The sequence below is a fragment of the Anolis sagrei genome, chromosome 1 (assembly GCF_037176765.1).
Source record: "Anolis sagrei isolate rAnoSag1 chromosome 1, rAnoSag1.mat, whole genome shotgun sequence".
Classification (NCBI taxonomy): domain Eukaryota; kingdom Metazoa; phylum Chordata; class Lepidosauria; order Squamata; family Dactyloidae; genus Anolis; species Anolis sagrei.
Genome location: NC_090021.1, coordinates 113,244,398 through 113,263,989, shown reverse-complemented (window position 1 = coordinate 113,263,989; position 19,592 = coordinate 113,244,398). Strand labels below are relative to the sequence as shown.

Sequence of the window (19,592 nt, the reverse complement as noted above, 5' to 3'; positions counted from 1 at the left end):
TAGAGGAAGAAAGGGAAAACAAAAGAAGGGGTTTTCTAATTGATGCCTCTTCTTCCTTTTCTCCCTGATTTAAAACAAGGACAAGGGAAGAGGGTGGGATTAAATTCATGGATGACATTATTAAGCTTCATTTAACACATTTGGTGGAAATTTAAAAGGTAGTTTTACATAAATGTAATTGTGACACAAGAAGATCAAACCAGTCCATACTCCAGGAAATAAAGCCTGACTGCTCACTGGAGGGAAGGATATTAGAGGCAAAGATTAAGTACATTGAGAACATAATGAGAAGACAAGAAAGCTTAGAGAAGACAATGATGCTGGGGGAAAAGGAAGGAAAAAGGAAGAGGGGCTGACCAAGGGCAAGATGGATGGATGGCATCCTTGAAGTGACTGGCTTGACCTTGAAGGAGCTGGGGGTGGTCATGGCCGACAGGGAGCTCTGGCGTGGATTGGTACATGAGGTCACAAATAGTCGGAGGTGACTGAACGAATAAACAACAGCAAATTGTGATTCTCCCCTTGTAATGTAAAATGCAGCCAAGTTAGTCTTTTTAAAAACATTAATAATTAACTAAGCACATGAATATTTTTCTACTAACTTTACTTTTCCTGACTAGGATTAGAGTGTCCCCTGTGGTTGGAGCTTCATTGCCTCCCTAAGGGAATCCTCAAGCTCCTCACCCCTGAAATATTAGGGATGTTTGGAAATATTTTTGCCCCAGATTGACTGATAAGACTCCTATAAAACCCTCATGGGGTGCCACTGCCCATTTAGTTTCAATTTAATGGCAATTCAGGGGGAATTCACATACCTTTTAAATCCTCTTCAGAGCTTAGTTGAAAAAAGAAGACAATTGTTTTGGGGGCAGGGGAGGGCTGCTGTAGACTATAGTCTGAAAGGTATGGAGAGAACAGAGCAGATAGTACAAGATCCCAACAGTGGAGGTAAAAAACCTTAAGCAGCTAAAGGGAAAGGCCCATGGATATTACTAAGTTAATTCACAGAGTGGGGAAAATAGGCATCACTGAAGGCATCACTGAAATCTCATGATTAGCACTTTGTAATAGAAAAGGTATAACTTCAGAGAAATAAATCACAGGAACCAGCGAACAGCAGCATTATATGTCAAATATATTTATATCCTTGTAAAGATCCATGATTTAAATCCTAGAAGTCAAGCTGAGAGCATCTGTGTAAAAAATAAGGGAAGGAAATAGCACATCTCATTTTGGGATGTCATAATGAGAAGACAGGAAAGCTTGGAGAAGACAATGATGCTGGGGAAAATGGAAGTAGAAAGGAAGAGGGGCTGACCAAGGGCAAGATGGATGGATGGTATCTTTGAAGTGACTGGCTTGACTTTGAAGGAACTGGGGGTGGCCATGGCCAACAGGGAGCTCTGGCATGAGCTGGTCCATGAGGACACGAAGAGTTGGAAGCCACTGAACGAATAAACAACAACAACATCGTGGGAGGTCTGCTACAGACTTCCAAGCCAGATTGAAGACTTTGAAGATGCCTTTCTGGAATAGATGACCAAACCTTTGGAAAGGTGACCTGTAGTAGGAATGGAAGATTACAATTATCCTGATATTTCTTGGAAGTCAAACTCTGCTGAGGCTACGAGGTCCAACAAATTCCACAGAAGATATTAATTAAGCTTTAGTACAGTTGACTTTACACCTACCAAGTCTTTGGTTCAAAAATGTTTGAAAAAAATGTATAAATCAAAACTTGTAAGCATATCCCATTGTAACCTCCCACCATTTCACAAGTCCTTTGTCTCTCTGGGGCACTTGTTCAAATTGTTTACCATTTTGCATCAGAGACAAAATTTCACTACTCAAATCTCTATAACTGAACATTCATGGATTTTTATGTCCACATGGAGTCCTGTCATCAAACTCAGTAGATACCAAGACCCACTGTAAATCAACTTGCTTCATACTTTTTATTTCTCTGGTAGACCCCAGGGATGGGGGGTGGGTGGGAGGAGCACTGGTTGTTGTTTACCTTATGCTTGTGAATATTAATTCTGCTTATGAGATACACTACTGTATCTCTCATTCCCCCAAGAAGTATCTGGAATACAAAGAAGGCATGTTTGTCTATTTGCACGTTACGCCGATTTAGGAATGGTACCTAATTTGAGGGCATCAAATGTACATATTAAGAGTGCTGAGCAAAACGTAACAAAATTAATTTCAAATGGAAGAAATGTAAGGTAGTACTCTGAGGCTTAAGAAATAAAATGCACAGATATAGGATGGTTGATGTCAGGTTTGATCACAATGCATGTGAATGGGATCTAAGAGCTTCAATAGACCACCAGAAGTTAAAGCCAATGAGATTCTAGGCTTCATTGATTGTGTCCTCATAGAGCAGTGGTTCTCAGCCTGTGGGTCCCCAGGTGTTTTGGTCGACGACTCTGAGAAATCCCAGCCAGTTTACCAGCTGTTAGGATTTCTGGGAGTGAAGGCCAAAACATCAGGGGACCCACAGGTGGAGAACTACTGTCCTAGAGGAAAGTCATAGTCTATTCTGCTTTGATCAGATCTCACCTGGAATACTGTGTCCAATTCTGAGCACTAAAGAATGATAATGACAAGCTGGAGTGTGTCAAAAGGATGATCAAAATTTTTAAAAGATCTGGAAAAAGTGCAACACAAGGAACTGGGTATGCTTAGCCTGGAGCAGAGAAGGTTAAAGATATGACCTGATAGCCATGTCAAAACATTTGAAAGGATGTTTTATTTGAAGATTGACCAGTCTTGTTTTTTGCTCCTCGAGTGACTAGGACCAATAGATTCAAACTACAGGGAAATAGATGCAACCTAAACATTTAAAAAAACTTCCTGATGTTAGAGTCGTTCAGTGTGCTGCTTTGGAGTGTGATGGCATTTCCTTTGGAGGTTTTAAAATAGTGAGTGGGTGATCATGTGTCTGGGGTGCTTTGATTTTGTTATTCCTGCATGGCAGGGAGTCTAACCTTATGGCATTTGTGGCCTCCTCCAGCTATATAATACTGTGTGAGGACCTTGGAGTTGCAGGAATATACTGTGGAAAAGATGTTAGTATGACAGCTGCTATGCTTGATGCAAGATTAGAGCTTCCTATTTGCATGGATCTAGGATAATGACTTTAGAAAATATGCTAATACCAATACTATGAAGAACACTCTGCTTCTGATGCAGCTGAGCAGATAGGGTTTCGCAAAGTGACATCTTTTTTTACAGCAAGCAAACAGCATGCATACTAATGTGGCAGCATCTGAAACATTGATGAATGCATGTCATGTAGAAAACAGGTAATGCAGTAGCCATACATTATCTGTGTGGGATACATTTGAAGACCCCTAGTGGATGCATGAAATTGCCAATAATACCAATTCCTGTAGGTACTCCTGTATTTTAAATGTATAAATTAGATATAGTATGAAAGTAGTAACAATAGCTAACAATAAAATAGAAGAGCTATTAACAATATACTTTAATAAGAGTTATGCATGTGGCACATACTTTAAAACTTACAAATAATTGATTTCTGCGATTTTCTATTGAATATTTTTAAACCGAAATCGATTGTAGATAACTGAAACTATGTAAAGTGAAGCAAAGGATAAGGAGAGCTATTAATCACTCATATTTACTTATTTATGACATTTCCACCCCACCTTTCTCAACCCCAGATGTTGGCTGATAGAAGTCTGCCATTGATGCAAGTTGTTGGTATATTCTTTCTGGTCTTTCCACAAATGCCAAAATATACACTAATCGCCAACCTTCTAATACCTTGTTTGTTAAAGGTTAATAAGGTATGATGTTAAATCTTAGTGAGGAATGATGTGTTTAATCAGCTTGAAGACATTGATCTCCTGCAAGTACAGCAGTAAGTTGCTGGCTGCAAGGATTACTTAGTGAATCAAGAATTCAGTGAGTAAAGAATTATCAATTGGGGGAACATTAAGAGGAGTGGTGGTACTCAAGATGGCTTTACACATAGGCAGCTATTTGATGCCATTAAAAACAATATACAATTAAAATGAACATTTTAAAATAGAATTATGAAATACATCAAAACATTTAAAAACATTTAAACCAACATCACCACTGTTAAACCACGCTATGCATAATTGTAATCCAGGCCATTCCAATAGTCTTTGCACATAATTCTATATCTGTCTATTGCACAAGTTCTCCAAAGCCTTGATCAAAGAGCCACATTTTTACTCTCTTACAGAAGGTCAGGAGGGAGGGAGCTGATCTAATATACCTGGAAAGGGAATTCGACAGCCAAGGGGCCACCACTGACAAGGCCCTGTCTCTCGTCCCTGTCAGTCATGCCTGCAAAGGTGGCGGGACTGAGAGCAGGGCCTCCCAGACAATCTTACATTCTGAGATGGTTCATAGGGGGAGATCCGTTCAGACTGGTAAGATGGCCCAAAACCATTTAGGGTTTTATAGGCTAAAGCCATCACTATGAATTATGCTCGGTAGCAGACTGGCATCCAGTGGAGCTGATGCAACAGGGGGGGGGGGGTTGTATGCTCCCTGTACGCTGCTCCGGTGAGCAACCTAGCTGCCGCCTTTAGACCATATGAAGTTTCTGAAAAGTCTTCAAATGCAACCCCATGTAGAGCACATTGCAATCGGCTATTTGGGATGTAACCAGAGTGTGGACTACTGTGGCCAAGTCTGACTTCCTAAGGTATGGGTGCAACTGGTGCACAATGCTGAAATAATGCTGTTGTCTTTCTAGCAGGAAGTTGAAAAAACTGTTTTCAACTCATAACTTTTGTAAAAATAACATATAGACTCTGTTAGTAGTACCCTCAGGTATGTTGGCTGATAGAAGTCTGCCATTGATGCAAGTTGTTGGTATATTCTTTCTGGTCTTTCCACAAATGCCAAAATATACACTAATCGCCAACCTTCTAATACCTTGTTTGTTAAAGGTTAATAAGGTATGATGTTAAATCTTAGTGAGGAATGATGTGTTTAATCAGCTTGAAGACATTGATCTCCTGCAAGTACAGCAGTAAGTTGCTGGCTGCAAGGATTACTTAGTGAATCAAGAATTCAGTGAGTAAAGAATTATCAATTGGGGGAACATTAAGAGGAGTGGTGGTGTTCTACCAAGAATACAGATTGGTCCACCAATCCCCCCATTCGCTGCTGGTTAGGACTTACTTTTGTTCTTCCTTTCCATTTTTATTCAGGTATTTCCTAAACCTGGCTCTTCTTCTGCTCCTGGGGCACAGAATAATTTTTGTGCCTATCTCTCCTCCCAAAGAAAGCATCCAGCTTATCCCATGTTGCGAAAGAGCTGTGTGATGCATTTCTTGCAGCCCTAATCCTCCTGACACTTTCCTGTTTAACTGAGTTTAACAGAAGGGACAGCTGCCTACCTTAACTAACTTGAATTGCTGAAAATGAATTAACTCATTAAAGCAAAGGATTACCTTCAGCCTTAATCAGTAAATCTAGAGAGTTGAGTCATGTGACAGGAAAAACAAGTTAACAGTGTGATGAATTAACTTGTTATTCGTAAGCTCTGGGTTGTCTGTCAGCAGTGTGTTTTTACCACATTGACTTGGGTTTGTATGGTTGACCGGGGCACTGTTGCCTTGGTCAGACCACACCTGGAATACTGTGTCCAGTTCTGGTCACCGCAGTTGAAGGGAGATGTTGACAAGCTGGAATGTGTCCAGAGAAAGACAACTAAAATGATCAAGGGTCTGGAGAACAAGCCCTATGAGGAGTGGCTTAAAGAGCTGGACATGTTTAGCCTTCAGAAGAGAAGACTGAGAGGAGACATGATATAACCAGTATATTGGATAGTTGTTATAGATCTTATAATTTATGCTGACTTAACTTGTTGGTTGGGAAATGTGATCTACTAAAATCCTTATCCTGCTACATTTCTTCTATAATGGAGAACTTGTCTAGAGAACAAGCCCTATGAGGAGCAGCTTAAAGAGCTGGGCATGTGTAGTCTGCAGAAGAGAAGGCTGAGAGGAGAAATGATGAGGGCCATGTATAAATATGTGAAGGGAAGTCATAGGGAGGAGGGAGCAACCTTGGCTTCAAACTACAGGAAAGCAGATTCCACCTGAACATGAGGAAGAACTTCCTGACTGTGAGAGCTGTTCAGCAGTGGAACTTTCTGCCCCAGAGTGTTGTAGAGGCTTCTTCTTTAGAGGCTTTTAAACAGAGGCCGGATGGTCATCTGTCAGGGATTCTTTGAATATAATTTTCCTGCTTCTTGGCAGGGGGTTGGACTGGATGGCCCATGAGGCCTCTTCCAACTCAATGATTTTATGATTTTCTATGTTCATCAGCCACATTCTCTCACACCAGAAGTGACTTGCAGTTTCTCAAGTCGCTCCTGACAGCAAAAAAAAAAAAAAAAAAAAAAAAAAAAAAATCAGCCACATAAAACTACTGGGAGAGGTCTCCCAGAGACTTGTGTTGAAACAGCATTAGTATGTTAATGACATGGGTGAAGTAAGAAGTACAATTAGAGAGCAGTATAGCACTCTTTTAACCCCCATTTCCTATTTTTGGAAACCTTCAGTTCTTAAAACCTTTCAAAACTAAAAAAAATCTTTTTTTTAAATGGTACTATATTAATTAATATTTTATGGCCAGAACACACTCTCCCTTCCTGCCCCCAAATCCACATCTCATTAAATTTAGACATTCAAAAAGAGATTATGTAAAATTATTTACACAATTGCCTTTAATGGAATGTGTGCGCACATATATACACAGTTAAAACCATGGTTCATACAAGTAAACAAGGCGAATGCTGGTAGAGCATATTAATCAGTTGAATTGGATGAGGTAGGCTAATGGTGATGAGATAATTTTAAAGAAAGTGAAATTCAACAATATGGAATAAATTACACATATATTACACACACAAGGTTCAACACACACACACGTGTGTGTGTGGGTGTATATATCTCTATTTAGCTCACTGGTACGTACTTGTTCAGGATATGTGATATAAAAACCACGATGAGTTTCAAGATTTGCTGAATTAAGCATCGTGTATGTTAAAGCAAGCTAAACACATATGCCCTCCTCTGGTAAAAATGTCCATTGCATTTGGAATGTGAAAGGCTTCTGAACTCTTAATATAGCACACAAATTGATAATTCCTTACTGTTAAAAGGAGAAGTGCTAGATTTAACTCAGTAACCTACCAGACTGGGTTTGTAAATGATAAGAGAACTGTAATATAAAATTCGGGAATTATCAGTTTTGCAAAACTTTCTCAAATGCTTTTAGTTTCTTAGTCCAGTGATTCAGGCAGGGATCTTTCAATCTTAACTGGTTAGCAAACCCAAATTGTGAACAGTTTGGTTCAGCATTAAACTTGGACCATTGAATAAACATATATTAGTTGCAAGGTCACTGTTAACTTCCATAAAGGTCTTTTGAACCTTTTTTTCTTACTGTGTATTTACCTTTTCCTTAGGGAAGAGGGTATATTTTTCTTTATGTGTAGACATATTAATTGAGTCTAGCGATAATCTGTTAGCCATGTGCCCATCAAACAATAGTTGAAATTGGAAAAAAAATGATTTTATTTTTGTTTGTAACACTCATGGGGAAAATGGTAGTATGCGGAGAAAAGATCCACAATATACCCTGTATATTGGAAAGGTGTTATAGACCTTATAATTCATTCTGACTTAACTTGATAGTTGGAAAATGTGATCTTAAATTCTGTAATGGAGAACTTGTCTGGAGAACAAGCCCTATGAGGAGTGGCTTAAAGAGCTGTGCATGTTTAGCTTGCAGAAGAGAAGGCTGAGAGGAGACATGATGAGGGCCATGGATAAATATGTGAGGGGAAGTTATAGGGAGGAGGGAGCACGCTTGTTTTCTGCTGCTCTGGAGACTAGGACGCAGAACAATGGCTTCAAACTACAGGAAAGAAAGGAGATTCCACCTGAACAGTAGGAAGAACTTCCTAACTGAGAACTGTTCTGCAGTGGAACTCTCTGCCCCAGAGTATGATGGAGGCTCCTTGTTTGGAGGCTTTTAAGCAGAGGCTGGGTGACCATCTGTCAGGGGTGCTTTGAATACGATTTTCCTGCTTCTTGGCAGGGGGTTGGATTGGATGGCCCACAAGGTCTCTCCCAACTCTATGATTCTATGATTCTGTGCATTGTAGAACATGATAACTTTTGTCTTGTTGATTATGTGAATAATTTGCTCATTTCTGTGGTTTTGATTTCCACAGATCTATGTAGTTTTGAAAACTTTTCTGTGTGTATTAGAGAATTATTTTGATGTTTACACACATGTTGTTTAACGTTTTGCATATTTGAAACATGTAAGCATTTTTTCCTACTGTTTTGTTTTGTATTTCCATCTAGTGATTGGGTGCTTGAGAGACTGAGAACACAACTTGATGTGACATGATCAGATAATCTTTTCTTTTAAGAAATAATGTACCAGCAGTCATAGGAGAAGGTTATTAGCATTTTCCCACTAAATATTGCCCAACTGCTCATGATCATACAGTTTGGAAATAGAAAGAAATATTGTGGAAACAACATGGGGATGTTTACATCCTTGAAGGAAAAAGGAAGAGGGGCCGACCAAGGGCAAGATGGATGGATGGCATCCTTGAAGTGACTGGCTTGACTCTGAAGGAGCTGGGGGTGGTGATGGCCGACAGGGAGCTCTGGTGTGGGGTGGTCCAGGAGGTCACAAAGAGTCGGAAACAACTGAATGAATGAACAACAACCCCAATGCCATTGTCCAGATGGAACTCGTTTTCACTTTCTTACTAGCTGTTACTAAAGTTTTAGCAAAGATATATTTTATTTACATATTTCAGTTAGTCTTCTTGAATCCTGGTTTTGGAGAAAGGACAGGGTGCATTAGATTATCTCTAATAGGCCTGCTTTTAATATGCATGCGAATAGAAAACTAGTTTTCTGAACCATTTGTTACTTTTCCACGGCCGTTTGCCTGATGTAGTTGCTCATTTTTGCCTGTGGCAATTTTAGATTAGCATCTGGAAATGTCCTAACTTTTGGTTAGGCAATGGGAGCTGTTTTTAAGATTTGTGATTCTTGCTATTTCCACAGATCCCGTGTCCTTATTTTTGATGCATCATCTGATTCCCCTCACAATATTTCCCTTCAAATTGTGTTGTCGAATTTATTATAAGAAATATAAGTATTACTTGCTGGAAAGATACAAAAATTAGGAAGGGATATTAGCAAAAATTCAAGAAATTTATGACATTCACTCGAACATAAGAAGGACGTAAACAAGGTATTCTCAATGTCTTTGTTCATATGTGTATATGAACTTATATGTGGTGAAACTGAGCATAAGATGTGGTTTACAGTACAAAATACTTGACATGAGTTGGGCCACATGTGGATCACGAGGCACCCTTGAAAATTAATTGTGGACCAAGAAAGCCACTCATACTGATTAGTGGCAGCTATTTTATTTATTTATTTAATTTATTTAAAAATAAAAATATTCCACCCTTCTCACCCCAAAGGGGACTCAGGGTGGAGCATAGCATATATACAGCAAACATTCAATGCCGGGATACAAATTCATATACACATACATAAACATTAAAAACATTTATCCCAGTATTAAAATACACCATTTAAAACCGTTTAGGGCTTTATAGGCCAAAGCCAGCACTTTGAATTGTGCCCGGGAGCAAACAGGCAGCCAGTGGAGCTGGCGTAACATGGGAGTTGTATGATCCCTGTATGCCGCCCCAGTTATTAACCTGGCTGCCTCTCATTGGACTATTTGAAGCTTCCAAGCAGTCTTCAAAGGCAACCCCACATAAAGTGCATTGCAGTAATCTATCCTAGATGTAACGAGAGCGTGGGCCACCGTAGCCAAGTCTAACTTCCCAAGGTACGAGTGCAGCTGGCGCACAAGTTTTAATTGTGCGAAAGCTCCCCTGGCCACCTCTGCCACCTTGGATACCAGGCTCAGTGATGAGTCCAGGGGGACCCCCAAGCTGCGAACCTGTGCCTTCAAGGGGAGTGTAACCCCATCCAGCACAGGTTGCGACCCTATACACTGTTCGGCATTGCAACTGACCAGGAGGACCTCTGTCTTGTATGGCTTCAACTTCAGTTTGCTCACCCTCATCCAGACCGTCACAGTGGCTAGGCACCGGTTCAGTTCTTAATGCTTTGCTCGGTATCACTCTTTGTTGTGTATTAGGAATATGTATGCCCCCCCTTTTTTCCTAAAAAGATAGGTATGGAAGTGTGCTAGGTGACCAAGAGATTCCTAGAGAAGTGTTCTCTCAGGTTCCCTTCCTTTTTTAAAAATGTGTTTTTTCCACTTTCATCAAGTCTTATTCCCCGCTCCCCAGAAAATACAGAGGTCTGTGACTGTATTGCTAAAGATAACGTACAGTGTCTCATTATTGCAATTTCTGTCTTGGTTCTCCTCTCTCCATTTTGGTATGGGAATGAATGTATTATGTCAGTTTGACATGACTTATACCTAAAAGAGACAAAATAATTTCCTCTGTTTTAGTGATGCTGATAGTTTTTCTGGTTTTATATTTATTAATTCAACAATTTATTGCTTGCCTTTAATAACTGGTAGAAACCAAGGTCACTTACAGTTCAGGATTTTGTTGTTCAGTTTGTAACAATTTTTTCTTTACTCTGCATTTTTAAAAAGATAAATTTTCTGAAATTATTTTCGGAAAAACTTGTGCTTTTAGTGTGAAAAATGCGATAATGTTATTCTAGACCAAGATATACATAATATGTTTCCCATTCCAAAGTAACTCCTGAAATTTTTCACTTGTAGTTTTAACATGGCTGGAAATGTGATTTTTCTCACCATTCTAGTATATCCAGGTTATTCTCTATACCACTGCACTGTTATTGTAGTTGTGTATTCAAGAATGTTTTCTTATTGGAGTTTTTACCTATATGTTTTGTTATATTGCAACCTGGAGTTGAAATATACTTGAGCTAGTGTTCTTTAATCAGAGTTGTTGATGGAAAGCCAGTGTTGTGCAGGGGATTATCATAGTTTGGGATATGTGTACCTTTATATTATCTATGATTATCTATAACTTTCACACAGCATTATCCCTAATTTTTTTTAACTTCATCCTTGGTTTTCTTAAGGCTGCTTGTTTAGAATATGTGCTGTAATCAATTATGGGTCCTTCCAGAAACAAATATTCTTAATCTAAACGGTTCTGGCCCACATTACCTGTCCAAATGTATCTCCCTCTATGAACCGTCTCGGAGGTTAAGATCACCAGGGGTGGCCTTGCTCTCGATCCCACCATCCCTGCAGGGGCGACTGGTGGGGACGAGAGACAGGGCCTTCCCAGTGGTGGCCCCTCCTCTGTGGAACTCCCTCCCCAATGACATCTGGTCAGCCCCCTCTCTCCTGTCCTTTAAGGGGGGGGGGGGAATAAAACATGGTTGTGGGACCAAGCATTCGAGCAGTAGATGCAACAACAAGAATGAGAATGATTTTAAGTAACCGACAATGGATTGACCTTGGATTATGATTTTGAACTTGTGTATTTAAAATGGATGTTTTAATAATTGATGTTTTAGTTATTTGTTTTTAACTATTTTTTTAATAATTTATGTGTTGCCTGTTGTGAAGCCGCCCTAAGTCCTCTTCCGGGAGTGAGAAGGACGGGATACAAATGTGTGAAATAAAATAATAAATAAATATGAGACTTCGGTAGCTGCCATTCAATTGCTCTTGTGATTTCTGGATGCAGTGTGCTGTCCCAGGTGGTTTTTAAGGCACATTTCAGCAAAAGCTGTGAATATTTATGTAACTGACATATGCCAATGTGCTTTTGTTTACTTTTGTATTGCGTTAAAAATATTTTTCAGCTTCACTGTGTATTTCAGGTAAAAACAATATTAATTACATCCATTTCAGTTCCAAGTTGTGGGATGAAAAATGTACAAGATTCAAGGGGTTTTTTTGTTGTTGCATATTTCAGGAAGGCATCATAGCTGACAGAGAAATTTTTGGTACAGGAATTTGTGGGATCTTATTCTCATTTTGTGATTACCTATAGGTGAGATTATTTTTCCATATAGGAAACCAGCGTCTTTTGCGTTGCATTGCTGCAATATGCTGTTGAATGTCATACTGAAGGCATACTGTTTGACCTTTTGATATTGGTTAAATCATGTCTTGACAGTGAAATTATTGTGTGTGTGTGTATGAATACATTTAGTTTACTGTCTGAGAAATTCATTTTTCTGGCTGGCAGATATCCGTGCCTTCATATGGAAAGATGCTGTCGGACTATTATTGTAGGAAAGCTCATGGGATCGTCTTATACTCCTCTAAGAACTGCAGAGATGAGAAGCTGTAGAAGTGATAGGTAACGAATAAAGGAATTGTTACATACCCATCTAAGAGAGGGTGTACAGCTTTTATTTAATGGCTATGTAATATTCTATATTGTATGCAAGTAAAATAACTTATTAACATTTTCCAGAAATAATTTACTAGCTTGAGGAAAGAGTAAAGTAGTCTGGTTTCCTTTTTTGCACAAAGTAAATATTCCACTAGATGGAGCCATTAATCCAAGTGAATAAAACATGTCAGCAAATCTGGTTTGCTGTGTTCTGCAGTTTGGTTATCTGAATATCTCATGGGGCTGTCAGTAGTGAAGAGCAGAGACTCGTTAAATTTTCTGGAGTACGTTAATATCTGCCGCATTCTTTGGAAGAGATGAAATAACCAATATGTAAGGAAAGATGCACTTTACAGTACGCCCCCCATGGAAACAAAAAACTATGGATAGTAGTGAACCTTATTGAAATAATGTCAGAAGATACTATACAGAAAATTCCTAGAGAGGGCATATTTTGTTAATGTGGGTAGGTGAAACTGTAGATACCAGTCCTATTGTTATGGGTAGTTATACTGTATTTCCATTATATGGGCAAAACAATCTTCTAAAATACAGTGTAAGGAAGAATAAAAACTACAGACAGGATAAATGCTTTTATAGTGTTTTTATTTTATCATTTCATCTGCATGGACTTTGTGAAAAATGTCATATGTAATAATAATAATAATAATTTCTTACCTTTGTCCCTCCATGCTTTGAGGCTGGTCACAGCACAGTAAACACACACACACAAATACTATAAAAAATTCACATATCTTAAAATGAAGTTCCATAAAAGATATATATCAAGCATTCCTATAAAATACACATTCATCACACAGGACAGAGACCATGTTTATCATATGCAAGATCTTTTGTGGCTGGTTTCCAGTACATATTCCATGATGATAAAGACTTGTAGAAGACGTGATTCACAATTTAAGGTGATAGCAGGTCTCAATAAATTGATTGACATTTTTTAAAATTGTTTTTTTAAAGCCACAAATGAACTTACGGTCATTTTAATTTTAAAATTTCTTTTGGCTTGCTAAACATGCCAAAGTTCTCTGCTTTTGCTTATATGAAATTGAGCCCAAGAGTGAAAGAACAGAGAATTAAATGTGACAAACACCTTCAATTAGTTTGCCTCAGTTTGAAAGTTCTCCCCCAAAGAGGAAGACTATATAAATGAATAGCTTTAATTTGAATCATATCTAATCGAAAATAAGTCCTACTGAATGCATTTGTATTTTGTATCATATGGTATTTTGTATCATATAGTTCCATTCTTAGGAACCCCGGTGGCACAATGGGTTGAACACTTGTGTTGGCAGGACAGGTCGGAGGTTCAAATCCGGGGAGAGCACGGATGAGCTCCCTTTGTCAGCTCCAGCTCCCCATGCAGGGACATTCCGAAGCCTCCCACAAGGATGATGAAACATCAAACATCTGGGTGTCCCCTCGGCAGTGCCCTTGTAGACGGTCAATTCTCTCACACCAGAAGTGACTTGCAGTTTCTCAAGTTGCTCCTGATAAGGAAAAAAAAGTTCCATTCTTGTCTTCTGTTGAAGATTATGTCTTCTCCAAACCAGGATTAGTTATAGCTCAATGGTATAATCTCTTATAGAATCTTACTGGTCAATCCTTATATCAGGGAAGGGCAGATTTGCATTGACAACCAGAAGTGTTATTTACTTATAGACAAACCTACATGATGTACGTTGCATTAATCTGTTGATCCATTTTAATATATGTTTAACTTTTGGTATTAAAAGCTCAGTGAAAGGGCAATGGCAGCAATGTCTGTCTGGACACAGGATCAGACCAAATACAGCTATCTGGGCTACCCAAAAAACCCAGGTACTCTGGAGTTTCAAACAAAACTCCAGAGTATTCCTGAGTTTTCCAAAAGCAGGGAAAGGTTGGGTTGAAGCCAAACAGGAACTGGTATTCACTGGAAGGCGGTGAGCATTAGAAAGACAGCCAGCGGTCCATTTGTGGTGAGTACATGTTTCTAGGCCAATGTAAGCAAGCTTCAAGTCATCAATCAGTGCTTTTCCAAGCTGATACTCCAAGAAAAAGAGGATGTTCCAAGGAACCATTGGCTCATTTCTTATTATTTTGCTGAATTGGAACAAATAGGGACTACTTTAGGACTGAATATGGGGAGTTCTTCCTCTTGTTCCTGAACATAAGTGCTCCATGATTGATAAGGGCACTTATTGGTGCCCCTTAATGGCAATAATCCCATATTTGAAACACAAAGTGCTGTTATGTATCATAAAATGTGATATATGTGAGGGCAGGGTTGTCATTTTTGGAAGGAAAAAATGTTTATTGCACTGTTTTCTAACTCTGTAGCATTTCAGAGACATTCACAAAGGGCTGGCTGTGTTTTTTGTATCAAAATAAGATAGAGCCTTAGCTTTTTTCTTCGCTGATGTGCTCCCCATAATTGCGTAGATGATTACCGAGCAGATGACAAGCAGATGTTTGAAGTACTGCCGGTATATAGAATTTGAAAAGAAAGAGAGACCCATGGGAATGAACTGTATCATCCTCTCTGGAAAGAAGAATATTTCCAGTACAAACTGGCATATACACATTTAGGAAAAAGCAATGCTCTCCCATCTCACACATTAATGTTGCTTACACACACACACACACACACACAAAGACTAGAATAATACACATTCCATCCTTAATGATCAGAGACGTTGGACTGATCAATAATGATGTAACATCTGTTCTACGGTTAGTTCTCAATTTAAGAGCATCATGGAAAAAAACATTTTCACATATGAAACAGAGTTGGAAATAACTATTCCCCTGGGATGAATATAAATGATCCTTGGACATAGTTTGACTATTCGTTAATAATAAAAAAACTAGTAATGGGCAAAAAAGAAACTAGCATTTAATGTTTATTTTATTGGAACATTTCTGTTAGTTATTAAGAGAACACACTTGAGGCTGGAATGTTATCAACTATGAATATTAATATAACAGAGGGATATATAGTGATATATATAATGCAGTTTTTTAAGTGAAGTGTAGATTTTAGCACACATAGGCTGACCTTTCAAAATAAAGAAACAGGCAACGTCAAATCTACCAGTCTTTCTTATTCTTTTGTGGTAGAGCAGCATTGGAAAATGCCAATGTCCACCAACTTAGGAGATCAGAAAGTTGATGGAGTGTTGCCATGTCCTTGAGGCCTGCCGTTAAACGTGTTACAGGTACCCACATGAATGTTTAAGATTTAGTCATTATTTAGGGGACAGATTCACACCTAAGAATGCAAAATGAAATAAAGTAGAGGAAATTGTGTGTCTCCATTTCTGAAAACATAATTCTGATTACAATTCAGAGATTTGCCTTGTTTCGGCCCAACTTACCTATCTGAATATATCTCTCCCAATGAACCTGTCAAAGCGTTAAGATCTTTTGGGTAAGCCCTTCTCTCGGTCCCACCTCTGTCGCAGGTGCAATTGGTGGGGGATGAGGGACAGGGCCTTCCCAGTGGTGGCCCCTCGGCTATGGAACTTCCTCCCCAGTGAGATCAGACTGGTCCCCTCCTTGTTTTTAGAAAAAAAGATTAAAATTTGGTTATGCAAATAGGCATTTGGGTAGTGCAATATGGATTTGCACAATGTAGCAACACTAATTATGGTGGCAGGACTAGATACCACGTTTTAAAGTTTTATGATATTTATATGTTTCATCTGTTTTATTGTTTATATATTGTATTGTTTGTATAGTGTTGAATTGCAGCATTGAATTGTGCCAAATTATGTAAGCCGCTCTGAGTCCCTTCAGGGTGAGAAGAGTGGTATATAAATACAGTAAATAAATAATAATAATTGTTCAGATATGTTCAAGTTACATAAAGAAGTCTTTCTCCGCCAACTTCTTTTCCCATTTTCATTCTTTTTTTTTTTTGAAATAACTTTTTATTAAGATTTTAAAAATGTTATAGGGTTACAGGGAAAGAGTGAGAACAATATCAAGACAGTAAAGATAGGAAAGTTTGAGAAGTAAGAAAAAAAAAAGAAAAAAAAATGAAAAATTGAAAAAATATGAAAAATATAAAACAAAAATTGGTGACTTCCATTCTGGGGGTATGTTGCTTTCCAACCTTCTTTTCATTTTCTTCCTTAATTATCTTCTTTCTTCTTCTCATCAATGTACTTTTCCAAGAGAGACCAGTCTGTCTCCCGTATGGGATTTCCTGAATTCTTCCTTAACAAAAAAGTTAATCTGTCCATGTCTTTTATTTCTAATATTTTAGTTAGCCAATTCTCCATATCAGGAATTTCTCCCAATTTCCAATATTTAGCATATGTAATTCTTGCCGCGGTGGATAAGTATGTCAGTAATATATCCTTATTTTGGTCTAAATTAATAGCCTAATCCGTTATGTTTAGTAGATAATATTCGGGCTTTTTTAAATATGTAATTCCTAAAATTTTCTGTGTTTCCGTGTGTATTTTTTTCCAAAATTCCTGTGCTTTTTTGCATGACCACCACATATGGTAGTAACTGCCTTCCTCTTCTTTACATTTCCAACATTTATTTTCTATACCCTTGTACATTATACTTATTTTTTTTGGTGTAATATACCACCTATGTACCATCTTCCATAGGTTTTCTTTCAGGTTTGTGGCGTATGTGTATTTAATTTTTTTGTTCCATAACGTGTCCCACTCCCTTAAAAGGATTGGTCTTCTCACATTTTGGGCCCATCTAACCATACAGTTTTTAACCGTTTCTGTTTCCGTTGCCCAGTCCAGTAATTTACTATAAATCTTAGATATCAATTTTTTCTCTATTTTTAATAATTTCTCCCATTCGTTCTCTTCTAAGCAGAAACCTATTTTCTTATCTTGTTTATGATAACTACATAGCTGCATATAATTTAACCATGATATATTTCCAAAATCTTTCTTTAGATCATCATAAGGTTTTAACGTCTCCGTGTTTTTGATCAACAGGTCCTTATATCTTGGCCATTTTTGCCATCCTAACAATCGTCTTTGGTTCGCCTCAATGGGAGACACCCAGAGAGGAATTTTAGAATAAAAATTTCTTTTGTATTTTGTCCAAGTTCTTAACAACACTGACCTTATGAAGTGATTGCCAAACCCCTTTTCTTTCTTTTCTTGGTCATACCAAATATAGGCATGCCAGCCTTTTCTCAATTCCCAGCCTTCCAACGATAATAATTTTTCATCCGAGAGTTTCATCCATTCCATTGACCATGCTAACGCGTTTGCTTCGTGGTATAGCTTTAAATCCGGGAAGGCTAAGCCTCCCCTATTTTTTTTGTCTATAAGAGTAGTATATTTTACTCTTGGTCTTTTGTTACCCCAAATAAACTTCAGTAGGTCCTTATTCCATTTCTTAAATGTTTCTATATTTCTTATGATAGGAATATTCTGAAAAAGAAATGTCAATTTGGGGAGGACGTTCATTTTTACAAGAGCCACCCGTCCTAAAAGCGATAGATTTAAATGTTTCCATCTATCCAAGTCAGTTTTTATCTCTTTCCAGAGAGTCTCATAATTGTTCTTAAGCAATTGATTATTTTTTGCGCTGACCCAGATTCCCAAATACTTCAGTTTTTTTGTTATACTTAACCCTGTCTGTTTCGTAATTAAATCTTGTTTCTTTTTGTCTACATTCTTTGTTAAAATCATTGTTTTCTTTTTGTTCAGTTTGAAGCCCGCTAAGTTCCCATATTCCATGATTTTGTTTATCCATCCTTCTAAATGATCCGCTGGATCCTCAATAAAGCAAATCACATCATCGGCATAGGCCCTGATTTTGAATTCATATTTTCCTACCTTTGCTCCTTTAATTTCTTTATCTTCTTTTATTCCCTTAATCAGAATTTCCATCGCCATAATGAAAATTAGAGGGGAGAGGGGGCATCCCTGTCGTGTCCCTTTATGTATTGTGAATTCTTCCCCCATCTTGCCATTGACTGTGATTTTAGCTTTCTGTATATTGTAGATCGAATTTAGAGCGTTGCCAAAACTATACCCCATATCTAATTCCTGAATTAATACTTTAAAAAAATCCCAATTAAGATTATCGAAAGCTTTTTCGGCATCGATTGCCAAAAAAGCTACTTCTTTTTGATGGTTTAGATCATAATGTTCGATCAAATCCAAAACTGTTCTGAGGTTACTTTTCATATGTCGGTTTGGTAGGAATCCCACCTGTTCTTCGCCGATCCAATCTTTCAAGAAATCCTTAAGTCGTGTGGCTAATATATTTGTAAAGATCTTATAGTCAGTATTCAGAAGGGATATTGGTCTGTAGTTTCTAGACACCCATTTTCATTCTTTAAAAATGGAAAATTCTAATTTACAGAGGCATGTATATCATAAAGTAACATTAATAAGTGGAAAGTTAATGTTGAAAGTTTTATAGAAATTAAATGTATGACCAAATCTACATCAGAATTGTACCATATTTTTTGGAATACGGTAGAAGATCAAATAATTATGTAAACATTCATGAGTTGAGGTAATTGAAAAAGCACGTAGAGATTTAATACAAATGGAATGGCAGCATGGCGTTTTGACGTGGTTTTAAACAACTGATGTTAAAGTAGATGTGATTTTCATGTTTGTGTATATTTATAGTTATTTTATTTTCCAGCGTGCCATATATTATGCTGTGCCCTGAGTCCCCTTCAGGATGACAAGGACGGGATAGAAATGTTTCAAATCAATCAGTCAATAAATATTTTGTGAAAATACTGCTTTAAATACATGACATAAATAGCCTTCATGATTTTGCTCTGATCCAGTGGCATGCAGGGAGTTGCTCTTGAATTATAGTAAGATGTTTCCTTGAATTTTGTAAAGCAACATACTAATAGAAAACTGTCTGTCTGGAGACTGAAGGCAAAGGTCTGCTGCAACTAAAAACAAGACGGCCTTGTTCAATTGATATTCTTCCATCATGAAGTTTGAAGTTAAAGGGCTGGCACAGCAGGTTAAAAACTACAGCTGCAGTAAATCATGCCAACCAAAGGGTTGACAGTTCAAAGCTGGATCAGGGTGACCTTCAGCCCAGATCCCCGCCCACCTAGTAAATTGAAAACAGTAATGTGAGTAGATAGATTAGAAACCACATTAAGCAGGGAGGCTCTCTGTTGTCT

General features: G+C 38.0%; 1 protein-coding gene across 3 annotated transcripts in view; it reads left to right on the top strand.

Moving 5' to 3' along the window:
- Window positions 1-19,592, top strand: part of SMAP1 (small ArfGAP 1) — an 89,706-nt gene that overhangs the window by 15,123 nt on the left and 54,991 nt on the right. The window lies entirely within an intron of this gene.